Source organism: Podarcis tiliguerta (assembly GCF_965153285.1).
Source record: "Podarcis tiliguerta genome assembly, chromosome: 1".
In the NCBI taxonomy this organism is placed as follows: Eukaryota; Metazoa; Chordata; class Lepidosauria; order Squamata; family Lacertidae; genus Podarcis; species Podarcis tiliguerta.
The window spans coordinates 99728320-99750362 of NC_139534.1; positions in this window are offsets into that span (position 1 = coordinate 99728320).

Consider the following 22043-nt stretch of genomic DNA (forward strand, 5'->3'; position numbering starts at 1 on the left):
AGGTAAAGCCTGCATATATTGACCTCTACGCTTATAGGCTTCCATACAATCTATAATCCTGATTGTGCAGGATAAATTTCACCTATACAGACTCCACCTACGTCTCTGCTTCTCTCTGATTCATTTCCATCAGTAAGTGAAGATCTTTTCATTGCATTTACCCATTTCCCAGTACCAGATTCATCTGATTGCTGAAATGTGTTTTGCTAGTCTTCAGGTTATGGGTGAATTTTAATTGCATGGTGCTTACATTTTAGCTGAAGAAATGTCTAGCGTGGCCCTTCTATTTTAGCTGAACTTATTAGTCTTTCTTTGGTTTTGTATGATTTTATTGTGTTGTTAAATGTGTGGTAAGACACCTTAAATATCTTCAAGTGGAGAAAGCAGTTGATGAAGAATCATAGAATCATAGAGTTGGAATAGACCACAAGGGCCATCGAGTCCAACCCCCTGCCAAGGAGAATAGCTTGGATTTCTTTTATAAAAGAAGAGCCATGAGCAGAAGCTTGCCCATGTTCATCATACACAAGCATTAGTAGATGATTCTTCACAGTATATCAGGGGCTTTGCATTAAAGTATGAAAAAGGTGGTGAATACAGAATGTGGCATTAAATTTTCTAGTGGGCATAAAAGGTCTTGCACAATAGCATGTACAAGTGAAAGACCGTCTCTAGAGTAGTGTGGATCTCTGCGGACTCCTCACACAACCTTCTAAATAGGAAAAGCTCTTCTCTGATATGCTTTCCTCCAGCCCAGGGGTGCGGGGGGGAGCCTTTCCTACAGAGAAATCTTCCAGGCCATTCACGTCAGAGGTGGGTGGAGCCAGAGGTAAAGGAAAAAAGTGGGTGGGGCAATGGATATGCCCCTCTTAAAGGTAAAGGTAAAGGTACCCACTGACCAGTCGCAGATGACTGGGGTTACGGTGCTTATCTCGCTCTAGAGGCTGAGGGAGCCTGCGTTTGTCTGCAGACAGCTTCCGGGTCATGTGGCCAGCATGACTGAGCCGCTTCTGGCGAACCAGAGCAGTGCACGGAAAAGCCGCTTACATTCCCTCCGGAGCGGTACCTATTTATCTACTTGCACTTTTGATGTGTTTTCGAACTGCTAGGTGGGCAGGAGCTGGGACCGAACAACAGGAGCTCACCCCATCGCGGGGATTTGAACCACTGACCTTCTGATCGGCAAGCCCTAGGCTCTGTGGTTTAGACCACAGCACCACCCGCGTCCCAATGCTTCTCTTACCTTTGTGCAATAGGCTGCATTCTAGCCATGCAAAAGTTTCTATGCATGCTCCATCCTCCATGCAGGCGAGCACAAATGCTTTGGGGAACATGTCATAGCTAAGTGACAGAACATCTGTTTTGCATGCAGAAGATCCCAGTTTCCATCCCCAGCATCTCCAAGTGGGGCTGGGAAAGATTCCCTGTCTGAGACCCTGGAGAGCCACTACCAGTCAGTGCAAAACAATACTGAGTAAGATAGACTGCTAATCTGATTCCATCTAAGGCAGTTGTCTACAACACATTCTGACCAGGCAATAGCACTTAAAGATAGCGTGAAGAAGGACCAGTGGTGGGTGTGGCCTGAAGAGTGTCCTGAGGGCTTGATAAAGAGGCCTGGGGGGCTGTGCTCAACCCCCAGGCCAGAAATCCCCCACTCCTGCCCTAGTGAAAGGGTACTTCAGGGTCTAACCCATTGTCCCCTCCACTCTTTTCTTTGCTTTTTATCTGCACTAGCATACCCTCCAACATTTCTCCAGTGAAAATAGGGGTGTCCCATTCCATAATGATAATTTTACTATTTATACCCCACTAATCTTATCGGGTTGCCCTAGCATTCTGGGCAGCTTCCAACATATAAAAACATAATAAAACATTAAACATTTTTTTTAAAAAACTTCCCTATACAGGATTGCCTTCAAATGGCTTGGGGGTTGGATACCTCCATACCTTCCAACATTTCTCCAATAAAAATAGGGACAACCTAAGGAAAAGCGGGACATTCTAGGATCAAATCAGAAACTGGAACGGCTTCTTTAAATCAGGGACATCCCTGGAAAATAGAGACACTTGGAGGGTCTGCACTAGTAGCCCAATAGATAAGAAATGTTGCTCTTTTTAGGAATTGGGGGCGGGCTTCCATAATGATCAACAGACCCCTGTTTATCCTTTCCCCACACTAGAGCTCATGCACCAAGGGAAAGGGCTGCAGCTCAGTGATACAGCATCTGCCTTGCATACAGACGCTCCCAGGTTCAATCTCTGGCATCGCCAGGTAGAGGCTCCCTCTCTGAAACCCTGGAGAGCTGCTTCCAGTCAGTGTGGACAAAACTGAGCTGGATGGACCAGTGGGTCTGATTCAGTACGAGGCAACTTCCAGTGTTCCTATGCAGACAGGAGACCCTCTAAGTGTCCCAATTTTCCAGGGATAGTCCTGGATTTACAGAAGCTGTCTCGGTTTCTCATTTGATCCTGGAATGTCCTGCTTTTCCTTTGAACATCCCTAGCTTCATTGGTGAAATGTTGGAGGGTATGGAGTTTTCAGCCCCTGAGCCAAGGAGATACAGTAAGTAACTATACAACCTTCGGAAGACATCTAAAGGCAGCCCTGTATAGGGAAGTTTTTTAATGTTTAATGAAGCTGAGGCTCCAATACTTTGGCCACGTCATGAGAAGAGAAGACTCCCTGGAAAAGACCCTGATGTTGGGAAAGATGGAGGGCACAAGGAGAAGGGGACGACAAAGGACGAGATGGTTGGACAGTGTTCTCGAAGCTACCAGCATGAGTTTAACCAAACTGCGGGAGGCAGTGGAAGACAGGAGTGCCTGCCGTGCTCTGGTCCATGGGGTCACGAAGAGTCGGACACGACTAAATGACTAAACAACAACAGCAATGTTTAATTATGTTTATTGTGGGCAGGGTACAGTGGAACCTCTGTTTTCGAATGTAATCCATTCCAGAAGTCCGTTCGACTTCAGAAACGTTAAAAAACTGAGGATCAAAGGGCTGTCAGCAAGCTCAATGGAAAAAAATGAAAAACACACCTCGGAATCCGTTTGACCTCCGAGGCATGTTCGAAAACAGAAGCATTCACTTCTGTGTTTTCGGCATTTGGCTTCCGAAATGCTGGGCAGCCAAGACGTTCAAAAACCAAGGTTTGACTGTATTATTATTATTATTAATTGAATTGGACATTCCTATTTTCATCTGAGAAATGTTGCAGGGTTTGAGACAGTACTCTGGGGGCTGCACGTCTCTCTCTCACAAACCCTCTACTTGGCCAAAATCACTCAGTTCTTATCACCAGCTAGTCTTCCAGAAGTGCCCTCTCCTTTTTGTTTAACGAATCTGAAAGCATCTGCCAAGAGCGGGAGCTTTGTGCCTATAAACATACTACCCACTGCAACTGGTGAGGAGAGGGTTAAAAAAAAATCTTGACTTGAGCAAATGCCACAGCTGTTGCCTGCCCTCAGAGTAAGGATCACTTGCCTGGGAGGCCAGTCATGCAAAGAAAAAGGGGAGGGAGAAATATGGCTTTTGCCTCAGAGGGAAGGGAATGGTTAACCTGAAAAAAATGAATATCAAAAGGAGAGGGTGCTGGGATTCTAGCCTCACCGTGAAGAGGAGATGGATTGGAAGGCAGCCTTCTGTCCCATGCTGCATTGGCATATAAAGGAGTTTTATGAGGAAACCTGCCTGCTGTGGAATCTTACTGTCATGCTAATACCTCATGTCTGCTGCTTGCATATGTTCATGCTCTTTCATCCATATGACTGCTTTCTATACTACGGCATGCCAAGGTCTGTGTGTCATCATCATTGTCGTCATCATCATCATTTTATTATTTATACCCCACCCATCTGGCTGGGTTTTCCCAGCCATTCTGAGCAGCTTTCAGCACATATAGAAACATAATAAAACACCAAACATTAAAAACTTCCCCATACAGGGCTGCCTTCAGATGTCTTCTAAAACTTGTGCAGTTCTTTATCTCCTAGACATCTGATGGGAGGGCGTTCTACTGGGTGGGTGCCACTACCAAGAAGGCCCTCCACCTGGTTCCCTGTAACCTTGCAGGGAGGGAACTGCCAGAAGGCCCTCGGAACTGGAACTCAGTGTCCGGGCAGAACAATGGAGGTGGAGACACTCCTTCGGGTATGCTGGGCTGAGACTGGGCAATCCTCCTAAACTGTCAGTTGATTGTAGATGACTTGTTTGCGCTGGTATTTTTGTAAGTCATAGATATCCGTGTGAACAGTACAACATACAATTTCTCGGCACCTCTGCTCTCATCAAGCATGAGGGGACTGCTCAGGTTTTTATACTCCTCCTTCTTCCGATGCAATTTTCCCTTCTCCATTGGAAATCAATGGCCGTGTAACCAGTAGCTGTTTCCCATTTCATTATTTTTTTGTACTTCTGCAATTTTTAATGTTTAACACTCGGTCCAATAAATGGATCTAGAACTTGAAGACTCTCTCTCTCTCTTTTTCATCTTGGAGAATGAGGCTGTTTTTGCCATTTTTAAACCCGGCTGCCATTTAATTAGTTCTTCTCTTGTTTAGGATTAGGTTGTGTTTTCAGACAAATGCACACAATTTCCTTTGACTCTGCTGTGCATATCTAAAGACAGAATGTGGCCTTTAACATTTTAATGGATGGAGTTTTAAAAGTTCATTCAGCAGAAATGGAAGAGATTAGCCTCTGACCTAATCACTAGACCTTTGGCAAAACAGATTATCACCCAAATGAAATGCGGGGGTGGGGATTAAGAGGGGTCTTCACAAATGCCTTGCTTAAATGAGAAAAATGCAAAACATGGAGTCTATATGGAGACCCACTTTATCACATGTTATGCTACACATTTTGGCACATATTGGTAGCTGGTGTGCAGTAAAACTTGCAGAGGGAATTCCCTAAGCACGCACCCTAGAGGGATGTACGTCAGCCCCTAGATTCTCTGAAGACTCCCCACATACACACACACACACACACACACACACACACACACACACACAATCCACCAGAGATCAAGTTGTCAGCGGCTATTTTGACATATTCTTGTTGGGAAAGCTGCATGTCAACCCAGTCTAGATGCTATGTTTCCTGGAATGAATAAAGTAAAATCGTCGCTGGCAACTTTCATAGCACAACAACAGTTTGGTATTCTTCTCCATCCCTGAATAGAATTTCACATTCTGAAAAATCACCTTCTGTCTCAACATGTAAATGAACTAATAAGTCTATCAACTGAAGGGCTGAAACAATTGGATGCATGAGAAGTGGCTGAAATCCATTACATTCAGAATGTTCGTGAACAAGAAGGATATGAATGCAGGCAATTTTAGTTAAGTCTAATGAAGTGGTCATGATTGTGAGGCATTGTTCTTTTGTGTTCTTTTTTATTACCATGCCATACACACTGTGTCCAAGGGCGAAGACTCTCACCCCTTGGTTCTCACCCCACACCCACATCCCAGGAACTCAGTGATAGAGCACAAGCTTTGTCTCTAAAATATCTCAGGTTCAGTGCCTGACAGCGTCTGAAACCCTAGAGCAGCTTTGCCAATCTACAGTCCCCCAGATGTATTGGACTTCATCTTTAATCAGCCCCAGTCAACACTAGTCCCAAAACATCTAGTGGTGTTGGGGGATGAGTGTTCAGACCCCTGGGCTCTCACTTGTGGGGTGCCTCAGGGTTCCGTCCTCTTCCCCATGCTTTTTAACATCTACATGAAGCCGCTGGGAGAGATCATTAGGAGGTTTGGGCTGGGTGTTCATCAGTATGCAGATGATACCCAACTCTGCCTCTCTTAATTCAGAACCATTGAAGGCGGTGAAGGTCCTGTGTGAGTGTCTAGAGGCGGTTGGAGGATGGATAGCGGCTAACAGATTGAGGTTGAATCCTGGCAAGACCAAAGTACTGTTTCTGGAGAACAGGGGGTGGGTGTGGAGGACTCCCTGGACCTGAATGGGCAACTGTGCCTCTGAAGGACCAGGTGTGCAGCCTGGAAGTCATTTTGGACTCACAGCTGTCCATAGAGGCGCAGGTCAATTCTGTGTCCAAGGCAGCTGTCTACCAGCTCCATCTGGTACACAGGCTGAGACCCTACCTGCTTGCGGACTGTCTCGCAAGAGTGGTGCATGCTCTGGTTATCTCCTGCTTGGACTACTGCAATGCACTCTATGTGGGGCTACCTTTGAAGGTGACCTGGAAAGTACAACTAATCCAGAATGCAGCAGCTAGACTGGTGACTGGGAGTGGCCACCAAGACCACATAACACCGGTCCTGAAAGACCTACATTGGCTCCCAGTATGTTTCTGGGCACAATTCAAAGTGTTGGTGCTGACCTTTAAAGCCCTAAACGGCCTCGGCCCAGTATACCTGAAGAAGCGTCTCCATCCCCATCGTTCTGCCTGGACACTGAGGTCCAGCACCGAGGGCCTTCTAGTGGTTCCCTTGCTGTGAGAAGTGAGGTTACAGGGAACCAGGCAGAGGGCCTTCTCGGTAGTGGCGCCCGCCCTGTGGAACGCCCTCCCATCAGATGTCAAAGAAATAAACAACTATCAGACTTTTAGAAGACATCTGAAGGCAGCCTTGTTTAGGGAAGCTTTTAATATTTGATGAATCATTGTATTTAATATTCTGCTGGAAGCTACCCAGAGTGGCTGAGGAAACCCAGCCAGATGGGTGGGGTATAAATGATAAATTATTATTATCTATTAGGCACCAGGTTGTTGAAGGCTGCTTTAGATAGCCTAAATCAATCAGGGGAGACCGTGGGTCCTACAACTTCCTAGATCTTAGTAGACTACCACTGCCTGAAGCGGTTTTAGGGTAGTGTGACCAGTGTGGTGTCACTGGGCACCATGCAGCAGGGGAACCGAAACAATGCTGTAGAATACAGCGCAAGATGCCAAGGGGGCAGATTTTTAGTGCCGCACAGGGTGCTGCTGGAATTTGAGAGCCCAAAGTCTGCCACTGCCATTCTCATTCGTGATCACTGGCAATGTTTTTCTTCTTTTAAGTGTGCACTTTTCCTCTCCTTTTTCTTTCTTTATTTAAAAATCCCAGTAAAACATCAATAAAGAAAGGAATGCCACACACTGTTCAGTTGTTCATATTAATTTTGGTATTTTCCGCCACCGACGTGCAGCCATGCTACTTATACTATAAAGGTCTGGTCTCCTAATAAGCCTATATTTTGTTCTGTTTATTAGGTTTGTATCTTCTTCGCAGCTATTCAAGGTTGCTCGTATGCCAGACACCCCCTGTAGCTAATTCCTGGTATGTGCTAATCAATTAATCTTCTTCCTTCTGCACATTGTCTCTTCTCTTCCCTACTCTTTTGTATAATTTCCAATGAAACAAAAATGGTCCCGAATGGCTCTAAACAATAGAACTTCAAGTTTAAAAATCTGATTCTGGCTGGTTTTAGGCTGCAACCCTAAACAGCCTGCTTTTCTAGAGGTGCAGAGCATTTGTCTGCATATCTAAATAGCACTGGAATTCTCTTGAGGAGAGGGAAGACTTCTGGGTCCAAACTATACATTGGCCATGTCTTAATTTCTTGTAATTCTGATTTTAAGACAGAATTTTAGCAACACATTTGGAGTAGTAGTAGCTGGTGTGCCAGATTTATATTCCCATATTGTTTCCTTTAAACATTGTAATAAGGAGGTCTTTGAAACGAAATCCTCTCTTTGCTGTTTTTGCTTCAACAGACTTAATCCAGCTTCCTCTCCCCAAATCCTGAAGTTTCCTAAACCCTCAGTATCTTAACATTCTTATTCTTGTTTCAATTATTTAGATATTAGTCCTGAGTAGGATAGATGGTCACATTGGAAATCTGCCAATAAAGAGAAGGGAGGTGCTTGGATTTCACATCAATTAAGTACTAATTTGTGTTAATTAGGTGTCTTTACCTGCCAGGAGATAAATATGTGCTACAATGACGGTAGCAACCCTGACTGAAGGCCAGTGTAAAATGTGCCTCTTATGCAGCTTGTGTGGATTTTGGAGAATATCATGCTAACCAGACGTACAGAAATGGCGGATAAAAGGGAGTTACATGCTGCTCTCCAAATAAATATGTATGTTCATGCAAAAGAACCAATGCTGAGGTTGCCATCCAGTGCCGGATTTACGTATAAGCTAAACAAGTCATAGCTTAGGGCCCCACTCTCTTAGGGGCTACCAAAAAATTTCACTATTAATATCCTTCTTAATTGTATTTCAGTTCAACAATTACTTAGATAAAATACATATTTTGTTGTGTGCAAATGGCTTTAGATACCTGTTAGGTCCATAAATTACCATATAGCATATATTCAACACACAAAAAACAGTGACAATTTGTTGTTGACCAAGGACAGCTGGACATATAAAGGGCCCCATTACCTTGAGTAGCTTAGGGCCTCATCAAACCTAAATCCGGCCCTGTTGCCATCCTATGCACATTTAATGTATAATGAATCCCACTGAACTCAATTGGACTTGCTCCGCAAAGTAAACCTGTGAAGGATCAGGATCAGGCTACATGTGTGCCACGCCGGTGTCAAGGAGCAACTTGTCTGCTTTTTGTGATTCAAGCTCTAATAAAGTTCAGTCAGAATCCTTCTCATGGCCAGATACACATGAATAAGAAAATTCTGAACATACACAGAAATCAGATGTCTAAAATGGCATCTGGGGGGATTTTGTTTGCTGATTCAGCAAAAGGTCTGGGGGAAAGCCCATACATACAGCAACTAGGGTTTTTTTTTTTCCAAAGCATGCTTTAAAAGCCTAAAAAACATATGTCTATACGTGCTGTCACTTCCTTTCCTGCCGGAGAGCGTGCTCAGGGTGGAAGATCAGGTCAGGATGGGGAGTGGGATGGCAGCACATGTGGGGTGGGGGGCGGCAGTGTTAGAATTCCTGCTCCATGATTGCAGTCATGGGATTGTTGTCTGTCGCATGACGGTATATGTTTTGACACCACAGAGTGGGAAGTGACGGAGACAGGATGTTTGTGTTACTGTGTTCGGTGAGGTGGAACTATTGTCCTTTGTTCTTTCTCTTTGCTGTCTGATGCTAGAGAGGGAGGGAGCTCCATGTGTGTTTATATGTTAATAAAGTAGATTAGCCTAAATGCTGAGTTGCTGAGGTCTGTTACGCAAGCTGCAAAGACTCTGCGGATCCCCAAGTGTGGCATCGGTCGCTGTGATGTTCGGGCTGAAGAAAGCATTTGAGGCTCCTGAACGAGTGTAGGACGAGCTCCTGACAATCAGTGTGTGTGTGGTTCCCCCCCCCTTCCCTCCTTCCTCTCTTTCTTCCTTTTTATTTTCTTTTTAAACTATGGTCATGGCAGCCTCTGCAAAATAGACAGCCAGTTTCTCTAGCTCCTTGGCATGGGACGCAAAGCAGAGTTGTACCTTCTTCCCTACAACATGAGCCGAGCCAGCGCCACCACACACCCTGCCGCTGCCTCCGCCTCCCCCTGCCACCACGGGGCTCTCAGCAGCAGGAGAGAGGGAAGGAGGGGACAGGGCCGTACCATGCACAGGTCCTGCTGAGAGGAGAGGAGGAGGAGGAGGCACCACTAAGAAGCTAGCAGGGAGGGGAAGGCAACTGACATGTTGTTGCCATGAGTGAGCCTGGCTTCGGCTGTCACCGCCTGGCAGCCATCCTTCCCTCGCCCGGAAAGCAACGCAGTGGCATCCCCAGCAGTCCTGGCCATAAAGCGTGCCTGGTGCTTCAGCAGCCCCAGTTAGCCCCCTACCCTCCGGTCTGGGTTGCCTCACACATGCAGGATGGGAGTGTGTGTGAAATATACTTGGAGTTGAGTGTGAATTTCGTGCTCTTTATTCAGTTCATAGTAGCAATGAATGAAACTTTCCCCAAAACGTCTAGCTATATATACATTATTTACACAATGGGCCCCTGCGTGATTGGCTAATTCCGGGCTGCTCCTGTAGGCCAATCAGGTTGCTGATTCACTTCATCCTGGAGCCTAATTGGCTGCTCCTGCAGGCCAATCAGGTCACTGATTCACTTCCATCTGGAGCTGGATTGGGTGGCTCCTCCTGACCAATCAGACTGCTGCATTCTGGATCCTATTGTTCTAGGATTCAGCTCAGTACATAACAGTGTGTGTGGTTTCTAGTTTTGGGGGATATGGCAAGCCTACACATGAAAACGCACTGGATCATATGCACAGCTGTCAGCGTTTTTTTTTCCTCATAAGGAAGTGGGAGTTCCTTCACCACATATTCTATGTATTCCTGACTTCCATAGGATTGCTCATTTATGGTATTTGCACACTGTCCTTCATACAAATATATCTCAGGATGTTTCACTGTAAAAATGTACAATGAAATGCCAACATATCATTAAAATACTGCCAAAAAGAAACCCACACAATAAAAACAGAAGCATTTTCTAAATCAGGCATAGGCAAACTCGGCCCTCCAGCTGTTTCGGGACTACAGCTCCCATCATCCCTAGCTAACAGGACCAGTGGTCAGGGATGATGGGAACTGTAGTCCCAAAACAACTGGAGGGCTGAGTTTGCCTATGCCAGTTCTAAAGTCATCACAACTTCAGAACTTATACAGACAAGCAGAATAGTCAACTCAGTTACAGTGCTTAAAATATAGCTATCATTTCAATAATAATAATAATTTCATTTTAAATGCCTCTGAGAATAGAAATGCTGTAACCTTGTACCTAAAAGATATTAACACAGGAGCCAGACAAACTGCACAGTCAGGCACCACTGAGTGCTATCTATCTCTTTCTATCACCTCCTTGATTTCTGATGCTGAGGACACTCTGAGAAAGACCTCAGTGAAAATTCCTGTGTATCTTAATCTGGAAGAAGGCAGTCCTTAAACTGTTTTTGGTAAATTTTGGTAAATTTCAAATATTTATGAATGCAAAGAATGCAAAGAAGCCATCCTCGTTATGCCCTCCAGCAGAGCTTTTCCAGGTAGTACAAGACCCCTTACAGTCTGGCCTGAAGGAGGCTGTAGAACTAATGATAGCTTGCTGCAACTTGTTTGCAAAGCATTTTGAGCACAACATCACTTGCATCCACCAGGATCTTGACTCTGCTATTACATCAAATGACTCTCAAGGGCTGTTCAGAGCACTGCGTAGTCCTGTTGTGTTGCATAAGTTTCAGTTAGGCTGGATCTATACTGATTGTAAAAACGCTTAAAAAAAGTTATACAGCTCTCAATGGAATTTTACATTGCTCTACAGCGCCCTCTGGTGTCGCATGCTTATATGCATTTATAACATTTTAAATTGGCCAGTATAGATTAGTCCTTAGTAAGGCTCAAGGATGTGGACAAGGTGCTTGGATTGGTTAGGTCAACCACTTGTGCTCTGGAAACTTCAGAATTTGGTGACCAGGTTGCCAACTGGGCAAGATGGTTTGAGCATATTACACCAATCCTGACCAAACTGTACTGGCTGCCAGTTAGTTTCTGGACCCAATTCAAAGTGATGGTTTTGACCTATAAAGCCTTAAATGGCTCAGGACTACAATACCTTGAGGACCACCTCTCTGCATATGAACTGACCTGGACTATGCAATCATCATCCAAGGTCCTTCTTCATATGCCTCCTTCATGAGAGGTCCAGAGGGTGGCAACATGAAAATGGGCCTTTTCTGTGGTGGCTCCCCATTTGTTGAATGCTCTCCCAAGAGAGGCTTGCCTGATGTGTTGATTACATATGTCTAAGCGCCAAGCAAAAACATTTCTCTTCAACCAGGCATTCGACTGATTAACACTCTACGGTTTTTTTAAAAGTGCATGGGGAGGGGGTTATTGGTTTGCTTCTGTTTTATTATGTAATTTGTATTCTCATTTTGTATTTTTCTGCTGTGAGCTGCCCAGAGATCTTCAGATGAAGGGCAGTCTAATAATAATAATAATAATAGGGGTACTAGCTGAGAGGTCCCAATTGGGAGCACACACCAGTTTTCTGCTGAGAATCCCGCAGTCTAGTGCTGTCTGTCCCTGAAGGCGTTGTTTACTGAAGGCAGCACCTTTGGTAAAAATGGCAGCTTGGAGCCGCATTTTTTGGCAGGAAACTTATCATGGGAATCCTGGTCCCAAATTGGAACATGTTTCACTTTGGGGGCGCACATCTGCTTTTTCTTCAAAATAGATGTGAATGGCAAACTCTATTTGAGTCTTGATGACTCACAAGATGCAAATGCCTGTTTTAACATCAGCTTAGGATCTGGTCCAGTTCCTTTTGAGTCCTGGCAGGTGGAGAGCAACATTTTTAAAGGATAAATCTCTATGGAAGGTATTCTTCCAGCAAAAGTACATTCCAGTTTTGTGCAAAATATTTAATCCAAGAGAAAAATAAAACAGGTGAAGATATTTTGTTTTCTCATTCTAGAGAATATTGTGTTAGAAAAAATATATAGTCCTCATGCTAGGGAAACTGTTTTCATCTTCTGTGTTCCAAATAGCAAACAGTGATTCAACCTCCACAATAGCAAAATGGATTTTTCAGATTTGGCACAGAGGGATTGGCCTAACTTCTCTTTCTAAAAATAGGAATCCATTCAGAAGCTTTAAGATACCACACTTACGTTTTGCTATATATAGGATGACCCTGCGACTAATTATTAAGTCATGCATAAACTACTGCTTCTACATAGTTATATTTGAATTATATTGAGGACATTGTGGTGGTGTTTTGGCCTGTGTTTAATAATCTTGTCTACAGAAATGTATTAATGAAAGATGCGTAGAAGCTTGCAGCAAGGCAAGATTTCACCAAATGAAAGATAAGGAAATTCTCATTCAAATTATGCCTTTTGAAATTATACTACAAGGGGAGGGAATCACTTGACCCTTTCTTCTTCAATTCTCTCCCCCCCCCCCCCAACTGGAGGAAAAAGAAAAGGCAAAACATGCCACAACAGGAGGAAAAAATGGAATTGCTTTTATACTACCTGCCTGCCATCTACAATTACCATGGCCTGACAGACAAATATAATTATAGCATGTGATGTCTGTTTGTGTGTGTGAGGGCTTTGATTGTGTAGGCTCACTTGTCTGTATCACACCACAATACAACGCAGCACACACAATTACAGTGTGTAGTAGCGCTAATCCACAGCTAGTGCCCAAAGCAATCGATGTCACATCACATTGTGGAGGTTACTTTGATGCGCACAACTGCCTTTTCCAGGTGGAGTTAACCAGAGGAAGAACAGTGCAGTACTGCATGCTTCTTCCTCCAGAGATGAGTGCAGAGAAAAATGGGGAAATGAACAGAAACAAGTAAGCACTCAAGGATGAACAAAAACTTTCTAATGGGATTAATTGTAGGTATGAGGGAGACAAATGCACATATCATTTTCCTGACAAAACTATTAAGCAGATGAGTCCCCTTGGGTGGTTCTGCCCTCCCCCCCCAAAAAAAAAAATAGTTTCATACACTAAATTTTAATTGTCATTTCTTATCATCTCACTCCAAGAGGAAAGAAGCAGTTCACATTATAAACGTTACTGATATCATCAACATCAGCATTATTTTATTAAATTTATATATCACCCTTCATCTGCAGATCTCAGGGTGGTAAGTATTATTACACTTGGTATAATTTTGTTTTGAACCAAGAACAAGGGTAATTTCTTTGGAAACATAATTGCATAATGGTTAAATATGTGTAACTTGACAAGAGCTGATAGCTCAGTGGTAGAGCTTGTGCTTAACATGCAGAAGTGTTGAGAATTCCGTTCCACCGTATGGAACAGACATGTGGAATTGTTGCATGTCACATGTCTGTTTACATTCCAGCACAGTATGCTGGGAACTTCCGTTTGTGTATAGTTTTTGCTTTTGCTGTTCTCTCTGAGACGACATGAGAGACAACATGTTTCTTTGTTCTGATTTATGTTTAATAAATCTGTAGCTGTAGCATGGCTTACGCCCCACGCCTACTTCTGTGTGTACAGTACACTCTGCTAATTGCGTGCCCTAGCTTTTGAAGTTTGGGTCACTGATTTACTTCGGAGCACGGGCCGATGGAAGAAGACATCCGAGCTGGGCTTGCCAGCTGGCCTCCCGGCCCCTCTGCATGTTGACAAGAAGGTCCCAGGTTTCTAGGTTCTATTTCCACTGTTGGAGGCAACGTGCCCCTGGATACCAATTCGCAGGAATCACAAGTTAGGCGAGTGCTGTCACACTGAGGTCTTGCCTATGGGCTTCCTATACATACCTGGTGTGAGATGGGGTGATGGGAAAGACCTTTGCTGCAGACCCGGAAGAGCTATTGTTGATATTTAATGCTAGATGAACAAATAGTCTGACTAGTATAAGACAGCTTCCTCTCTTCCCGTTTTTTATTCATTATTGTGGAACCAATAGATTTGAAGTAATCATACTTAAAGTCAAGAAAATGGATTTGCATGAAACAGCTGCATTTCACTGAACATATGGCCAAGGAACAAATTAGTGGGTGGTCAGTCATCCGCTTACGGCAAATAGTCGAGTACAAGAACTCAGGGTTCTGTTCTTGTAACTGGAAATTTTCTAGTGTTTAACAGTGTCCTCATGTTTCTGTCCCTACTTAGATACTTATACTGCAGTCCTGACCATGTCTACTCAGAAGTAAGTCCTATCAAATTCAATGCACTTTACACCCAAATAAGTGAGTTTAGGTTTGCAGCCTTAGATTCTGAACCTAACACACTAAAATCATAGAACTGTAGAGTTGGAAGAGACCACAAGAATCATCTAGTCCAACCCCCTACAATGGAAGGAATCTTTCTCCCAATTTGGGGCTCAAATCCACAACCCTGAGATTAAGAGTCTCATGCTCTGCTGACCCCCTTCATGGATCACTGCCTTGCCGTGGCGAAGGGGCTTGAAGAACTCAGAGAAGCTATGAACTATGCCGAGCAGGGCACCCAAGATGAACAGGTCATAGTGGAGAGTTTTGACCAAACGTGATCCACCTGGAGCAGGAATCGGCAAGCCACTCCAGTATCCCTGCCAAGAAAACTCCATGGACAAAGACAACAGCCATATAAAAGTTATGACGCTGGAAGATGAGCCCCTCAGGTCGGAAGGCGTCCAACATGCTACTGGGGAAGAGCGGATGACAAGTACAAGTAGATCCAGAGCTGATGAAGCGGCTGGGCCAAAGCCGAAAGTACGCTCAGTTGCGGATATGCCTGGAAGCGAAAGGAAAGTCCAATGCTGTAAAGAAAAATATTGCATAGGAACCTGGAATGTAAGAACCATGAACCTGGGTAAGTTAGATATGGTCAAAAATGAGATGGCAAGAATAAATATTGACATCCTGGGCATCAGTGAACTAAAATGGACGGGAATGGGCGAATTCAGTTCGGATGACCATCATATCTACTACTGTGGGCAAGAAACCCGCAAAAGAAATAGAGTCGCCCTCATAGTCAACAAAAGAGTGGCGAAAGCTGTACTGGGATGCAATCTCAAAAATGATAGAATGATCTCGATACGAATCCAAGGCAGACCTTTTAACATAACAGTAATCCAAATTTATGCACCAACTACTGGTGCTGAAGAAACTGAAATTGACCAATTCTATGAAAACTTACAACACTTTATAGAAGTGACACCAAAGAAGGATGTTCTTCTCATTATAGGGGATTGGAATGCTAAAGTAGGGAATCAAGAGATAAAAGGAACAACTGGCAAATTTGGCCTTGGAATTCAAAATGAAGCAGGGCAAAGGCTAATAGAGTTCTGTCAAGAGAACAAGCTGGTCATCACAAACACTCTTTTCCAACAACACAAGAGACGACTCTACACATGGACATCACCAGATGGGCAGCATCGAAATCAGATTGATTATATTCTCTGCAGCCAAAGATGGAGAAGCTCTATACAGTCAGCAAAAACAAGACCTGGAGCTGACTGTGTCTCAGATCATCAGCTTCTTATAGCAAAATTCAAGCTTAAACTGAAGAAAGTAGGAAAAACTACTGGGTCGGTAAGATACAATCTAAACCAAATCCCTTATGAATACACAGTGGAAGTGAGGAACAGGTTTAAGGATTTAGATTTGCTGGACAGAGTGCCTGAAGAACTATGGATGGAGGCTCGCAACATTATACAGGAGGCAGCAACGAAAACCATCCCAATGAAAAGGAAATGCAAGAAAGCAAAGTGGCTGTCCAATGAGGCCTTACAAATAGCGGGGGAGAGAAGGCAAGCAAAATGCGAGGGAGATAGAGAAAGATACAGGAAATTGAATGCAGAATTCCAAAAAATAGCAAGGAGAGACAAGAAGGCCTTCTTAAACGAGCAATGCAAAGAAATAGAGGAAAACAACAGAATGGGAAGAACCAGAGATCTGTTCAAGAAAATTGGAGATATGAAAGGAACATTTCGTTCAAAGATTATCATAATAAAGGACAAAAGTGGTAAGGACCTAACAGAAGCAGAACACATCAAGAAGAGGTGGCAAGAATACACAGAGGATTTATACCAGAAAGATATGGATGTCTCGTACACCCCAGGTAGTGTGGTTGCTGACCTTGAGCCAGACATCCTGGAGAGTGAAGTCAAATGGGCCTTAGAAAGCATTGCAAATAACAAGGCCAGTGGAAGTGATGGCATTCCAGCTGAACTATTTAAAATTTTAAAAGATGATGCTGTTAAGGTGCTACACTCAATATGCCAGCAAGTTTCGAAAACTCAGCAGTGGCCAGAGGATTGGAGAAGATCAGTCTACATCCCAATCCCAAAGAAGGGCAGTGCTAAAGAATGCTCCAACTACTGCACAATTGCACTCCTTTCACACGCTAGCAAGGTTATGCTTAAAATTCTACAAGGCAGGCTTAAGCAGTATGTGGACCGAGAACTCCCAGAAGTGCAAGCTGGATTTAGAAGAGGCAGAGGAACCAGAGACCAAATTGCAAACATGCACTGGATTATGGAGAAAGCTAGAGAGTTCCAGAAAGACATCTACTTCTGCTTCATTGACTATGCAAAAGCCTTTGACTGTGTCGACCACAGCAAACTATGGCAAGTTCTTAAAGAAATGGGAGTGCCTGATCACCTCATCTGTCTCCTGAGAAATCTCTATGTGGGACAAGAAGCTACAGTTAGAACTGGATATGGGACAACTGATTGGTTCAAAATTGGGAAAGGAGTACGACAAGGCTGTATTCTGTCTCCCTGCTTATTTAACTTATATACAGAATTAATCATGCGAAAGGCTGGGCTGGATGAATCCCTAGCCGGAATTAAGATTGCTGGAAGAAATATCAATAACCTCAGATATGCAGATGACACAACCTTGATGGCAGAAAGTGAGGAGGAATTAAAGAACGTTTTATTGAGGGTGAAAGAGGAGAGCGCAAAATATGGTCTGAAGCTCAACATCAAAAAAACGAAGATCATGGCCACTGGTCCCATCACCTCCTGGAAAATAGAAGGGGAAGAAATGGAGGCAGTGAGAGATTTTACTTTCTTGGGCTCCATGATCACTGCAGATGGTGACAGCAGCCACGAAATTAAGAGACGCCTGCTTCTTGGGAGGAAAGCAATGACAAACCTAGACAGCATTTTAAAAAGTAGAGACATCACCTTGCCAACAAAGGTCTGTATAGTAAAAGCTATGGTTTTCCCAGTAGTGATGTATGGAAGTGAGAGCTGGACCATAAAGAAGGCTGATCGCCGAAGAATTTTGAATTATGGTGCTGGAGGAGACTCTTGAGAGTCCCATGGACTGCAAGAAGATCAAACGCATCCATTCTTAAGGAAATCAGCCCTGAGTGCTCACTGAAAGGACAGATCCTGAAGCTGAGGCTCCAATAGTTTGGCCACCTCATGAGAAGAGAAGACTCCCTGGAAAAGACCCTGATGCTGGGAAAGATGGAGGGCACAAGGAGAAGGGGAAGACAGAGGACGAGATGGTTAGACAGTGTTCTCGAAGCTACAAACATGAGTCTGACCAAACTGCGGGTGGCAGTGGAAGACAGGAGTGTCTGGCGTGCTCTGGTCCATGGGGTCACGAAGAGTCGGACATGACTGAACGACTGAACGACTAAACAACAACAGCTCTACTGACTGAGCTATCTCCCAGAAAGTGAATCCTACTGATTGTAACTTACCCTTCTCTGGGTGTCATCAGTTGCGGAAGTGTGTTATGCTTACAAGAAGAAGAGGGACTCTTCTGTGGTGGTGTCTACAATCTCAACTGGTGATTCCTGTGTCAACTTTAAAATTTCCTGGTTTTTTAAAGACATTTTAAAGACATTTATTTGTTTGTGGTCTGTTGTGCTTTTCTAAAAAGTTGTTTGTTTCTTGGTTTAGTTGGGGTGAGTTATGCCTGCTTTTTTTTTATTGTGTTGCCATTTTTGTACCCTACTCTCTCAGAGCTATCCTGCTCAAGGGCTGTGTGTGTGTGTGTGTGTGTGTGTGTGTGTGTGTGTGCTGAGCCCAGGGGTTAACCCGAGCAACGTGGTCCAGGTCCAGGAGTCAGTCCAACAGGGCCAAGGCAGGAAACCAGGCTAGGTCAGGCACAAGGTAACAGGCAGGTTCCAGCAAGCAGCAATGTTGCTCCCGCAACCTGGGTCGGGCAGCCTTTTATCTCTGACGGGGTAACAGCCAGTCCTGATCCCCCAGTGACTCACCTCCCTGTCTCACCCGAAAGCGAACACTCCTCCTGTGAGTACTCAGGTCTCTCCTTCTCTCAGACCACAGTCTCTGCAGCTCGGGAGATGTCGGTGGGTTGGTGGGTTACCAGACCCAGAGGCCGCCTCAGCCTCTCCTGACCCAACTGGTAGTGGAGCAGCTGTACTTGATTGCCCAGCAGAGGGCAATGAGGTAATCCCCACATCTGGAGCCAGGGCAAGCTCAGGCCCCTGACTCAGCTCAGCTGGTGCTTGTTGCAGGGGAACCTGTGTAGACTGGGGCTCTTCAGAATCAGGCCCCAGACTCAGTTCAGATGCCGCCTGAGGCAGATCCAGTGCAGACTGAGAATCCTCCAGTTCTAAGTCCGAGCCCAAGTCCCAGGCCATCACAGTATGTACACACCCACAAATAAAATAACCTGCAGACTTATTTACATATTTTTAAAAATTGTTCTAATGACATGACCCACTGTAAGTTGTTCCACATACTGTATATACAGCCATACAAAAAAAAAAAGTAAAGGACCCCTGGGCAGTTACATCCAGTCAAAGGCGACTATGGGGTTGCAACGGAACACTGTGACGGAAACCAGAGCGCACTGAGCCTCTTGGGCTTGCCGATCAGAAGGTCGGTGGTTTGAATCCCCATGATGGGGTGAGCTGCTGTTGCTCTGTCCCAGCTCCTGCCAACCTAGCAGTTTGAAAGCACACCAAAGAGCCATAGTGGGAATATTCACTGGCCTATATTCTGTACATAAAATGTCAGACTTGGGGGGGGGCGGTTTGGAAAGGGTGATGTTGAAGGCGGGGCCATTCAATAGCACCAGCAGGATGGACACATCCAATCCAATGCTCTCACCAGCACAACTGTGCGCCCTTGACCTAGCTGCTGCGCCACCATGCCCCAGCCACATCCAGGTAAGTAGCAGGGATGCTACTGACAGGTGGGCAGATGCATCGCACCACATGTACTGATCAGAGATGGCTCTGCTGTCATCACATGTCTTAGCGGACCATCCGCCTATCCTCTCTTTTCCCACTTTCTGCAGCTTCCGCACACACAACAATTCCTGCACAGCACCTTGGGGGATGCAGAAATTCTGGATCGGGGAAACTTTGCTTAGGGAAGAAGATCTGACATGTTTTTATTCTCAACTCAAGTGAATGCAACAGACCATATAATGTATATATACAGACACACAGAGATACACAAACACACACAGAGAGAGAGAGAGATCAGCTAGCAGATTTGTGGATTCCCAGTAGGATTTAATTTCCAAATATAAAATGCTTACCATGCTCACAGGCCGAATCTTAGAATAGCAATAATGATCTAATGGCTTTGGTAATACTTTGAACTGCTGCTGTTGCTGTACAGGTTCAACATTTGCAAAGCTTGTGTGAAATACAGGCCTCCAGGGAAAGAAGTGTACATTGCAGAAAGAAGGAGAATAACAAGTCGCCAAAAGTGCAGAAAACAACAGATTTTTTTATTGTATGTCCTGAAAGAAAGGGGGAAAGAAAGTTCTTAACAGCTAGCAATCCTCTACATCATGAGAACTGCATCGCTTATAAAGCTAAATACGTCTGCTTTCATTGTTTACAGGAGAAATTATTTGTTTTTAAGCAGCATTGTGTTCAGTGGGAGTTCTGCAGAGTTTTGACTTTTCCCTCAGCACCATCACACATGAAGGTGCTTCAGTGCTTGTGAAAGGAAGTGACACTCTGATGACAGCTCACTTAACCTCCCGTCCACTGTAACTTCGTGAAAGCAGTTGTGAATTTGAAAAGAATATGCAGCCCTGGTAAGGAAAAACAGCCAAGAAAGTAACACCAGTACCATTTGCCCATATAGATATATATATATAGGGTGCTCCCTTTTAAAACACGTGTATCTGCATAAGCTCATTTTGTCTTACAGGCAGTATTAGGGTTGCCATATCTCCAAACGTGAAAATCCAGACAAAGTTTTTGGCCCAAAGTTGTTCAGCTTTGTTTTGGCCAAGGTAGTTCAACTATTTTTTAGGAATTTCACACACACAAAAATACAACCACTTCTTATATGGGCTGCCATACGACTAGATTTCCCTGGACATTTTAATCAATTTTCAAAAATCACACCTGTGCGCTATTTTCGGCGGATGAATCCTGGATGTGTTCGGGAACTGCCACACGTATGGCAGCCCTAGGCAATATGAGAAGTAATCTTAGTAATTGCTATCCAGGAGTGGAGGGAGGGAGGGAAAGATACAGGTGTGTGTGTTTTCTCCTACTTGGAGCATTCGTCCATTGGTCATTGGTTGTTAAAATGAGGGACATCGTATATTGAACACACTACTGAGGTACCATAGTTTATATATAAGGTACCATAGTTTATATATAATACACTTTGTGGGCATGCAATGTGGAGGAAAGGGGGTAGTAAGCAGAAAACTGAAGGAAGAAGAGGCTACAGAGGCCTGGTGTGTGGGAGGCAAAGAACAAACTTCACATAGAATCATAGAATTATAGAGTTGGAAGAGACCACAAGGGCCATCGAGTCCAACCCCCTGCCAAGCAGGAAACATCTTATTCTTTAGATTAGAAGAGTGGCCAGGGATGATGAGAATTGCAGTTATGCAATATCTGGAGGGCCCAATGTTCGCCACAGCTTGACTAGACCACTGGTGGTCTCCAGACTCCATTCAGGTGGTCTGCAGAAAGATTGCAAAGCTGCTGGTAATAGCTGCCCTTGGTTTACTTGGTCTGAAAACAGAGATTGAGGCTATTTTTATCAGGTCTGGATTATTGAATAGACTAAAAATGCCCTAGCCCAAGGTCCATGGCTTTCATAATATAATACTGGTCCAGTTTACTAATTTCCCCCTGACATACAGTGGTACCTCGGGTTACATATGCTTCAGGTTACAAAAGCTTCAGGTTACACACTCTGCTACCCCAAAAATAGTGCTTCAGGTTAAGAACTTTGCTTCAGGATAAGAACAGAAATCGGGCTCCGGTGGTGCGGCGGCAGCGGGAGGCCCCATTAGCTAAAGTGGTGCTTCAGGTTAAGAACAGTTTCAGGTTAAGAACGGACGTCCGGAACGAATTAAGTACTTAACCTGAGGTACCACTGTATTTGGTTGTAATTACTGGGCATGCTGTACATGCATGTTTCTCATTATCTGCATTTTGTTAGCTAGCCTGTGTGGTGAAATATTAATGTGTGTATTTTTCTTTGACAATACAGTGCTTGCCATATTTGAGGGAGGGAGGGAGAGAGACCAAGGGGCTCACTGATAATCTGCGTTCAGGGGCCCCCAGAAACCTAGAACCAGACCTGTACTTGTGTATGTGTACAACAAAGAAAAGGTGGTAATAAGGGAAGAAAAGGAAAACAGCAACCAGGATCTGTTT